The sequence below is a fragment of the Pteropus vampyrus genome, unplaced genomic scaffold, assembly GCF_000151845.1.
Source record: "Pteropus vampyrus isolate Shadow unplaced genomic scaffold, Pvam_2.0 Scaffold102, whole genome shotgun sequence".
NCBI classification, from domain to species: domain Eukaryota; kingdom Metazoa; phylum Chordata; class Mammalia; order Chiroptera; family Pteropodidae; genus Pteropus; species Pteropus vampyrus.
Window position 1 is genome coordinate 4,968,343 of NW_011888883.1, and position 2,079 is coordinate 4,970,421.

Below are 2,079 nucleotides of genomic sequence, written 5' to 3' on the forward strand. Positions count from 1 at the left end.
AGTGAGAGATGAGTAGCTCCATTTTAAACATGTGTTTCTTGTGGGATGTCCATATGGACATGTGCACCAAATAGAAGGAAGATCTGCATGGAACTTTGATTTGGGATTCAATCACACACATATGGAATTGGCAGCCATGGCTCTGCACAAGGTTATTCAGTGTGTAGAAAGTATTAATAGAAACAAGTGAATAATAGCAAAGAGATAATCATGCCAAGTGTTTGGCATGATTATCTCTTTGCTATTATTCACTTATTTCACATTTCTCACTTTTTATTCTGAGTTTCACAAACCTCTGAACTCTACAATTAGTGAAGTTTCTGGGCCTTTCTCATTTCTTTCCTCCTTTCAAATCTTTCAGGGGAAGAAATGTATCTTTAAAAAAAATAAGAGAGGCTATCAGTTTTTAAACATTTTTAGGAAAAAGAGGAATTCTCTAATTTTCAAAAGGTTTGATCCATAATCATTTGCCTCTACTAAACTTTCCAAAAGAGATTAAAGGTATTTAAATTGTTTTTCTCTTGCTGCAGAAGAGACAATACAGATAAGCAAAAGAACATAAAATTCCCCTATAGTTGTACTACTCAATTAAAATGCCACTTTTAGTGAGTAGAAGTGTGTGTGTGTGTGTATGTGTGTCTAGTTTTACATTTTGTATTTTGTTCTAATGATCTACCTTTCCCCAGCACCAGTATCATGGATCTGACTGTTGTATATTTTTTTAGTTAAACATTTTGCTTCAGTAATACATTCAATGGTCCAAAAGTCAAAATGATATATAAAGCTATGTATAGTGAATTTTTGTTCTTTTCCTTGTCTCTAACTACTTACACATGCACACATATGAGAATCCATTCAGAATTTATGCAAATACAAGCAATGTGAATTTTTCTTCTTTTTTTTTGTAAATAAAAGGTAGCATATTTTACACACCATTGTGTACCTTGACTTATTTTTTACTTAGTATATATCTTGGCAATTGTGATGGTTGGATTTATATGTCAATTTGGCCAGCTGTAGTACCGTTATTTAATCCAACACTGATCTAGAGAAGAACACCATATGCAGATGGAGGGCAGAAATTGAAGCGATATCTACGAGTCAAGGAATGTTAAGGATTGCCAGCAACCACAAGAAGCCAGGAGAAAACATGGAACTGATCATTCCTAGGGCTTTCAGAGGGAATGTGGCCCTGCCAACACCTTAATTTTAGACTTCTCATCTCCAGAACTATGAGAGAATAAATTTCTGTTGCTTTCAAGCCCCTCAGTTTGTGATGATTTGTTATAGTAGCCCTCAGAAACTAATACAAGTCTTTTCATATCATTACATAGTAAGCATCCTCACTTAAAAAAAAAATAGCCTCATGGTATTCCATTGTTATGGATATCCAGAGTTAATTTACCAATCTTCTATTGATGGATATTTGGGTTGCTTCCAATCTTTGCGATTACAAACAATGTTTCATTGAACAACTTTATACATCAATTTCACGTACATCTAAATATATCTGTAGGACAGATTCCCAGAAATGGAAATAATGGGTCAGAAGGTATGTCATTATTATTTTGACACACTGTAGGTTTATAAAAAACTTCTTTATTTTCACCTAACAATATTATCCTCCATGGTTTTAAGCAGTTTACACATTCATCAGCAATATAAGTGCCTACTTTTCCCTTCTGATAGATATCTCAAATTGTTTTAATTTGTGATTCCCTTACTGTGTGATTTGTTTAAAAGCCATTTACATTTCTGAACTACATGTTTATATTCTTAATTTTCTATTAGTTTATTGATATTTATTTCTAGGATTTATTTATATATTAGAGAGATTCTCTATCACTGATATGATCCCTCTGCCCCAATTTGTCTCATTTTTTTATTTTGCTTATTTTCTTTTTGCCATTCATAATTTATTTCTATGTAAAATTTATCAGTCACTTATTTTAAATCACTGTAAGTTTCTAAAAAAACTTCTTTATTTTCATCTAACAATTTTTTTAGTTCTATTTCCTATAGAGTTTATACTTGTATACACTGTGAACTGTGGTTTCAACTTAATTTTTTTCCAAACAG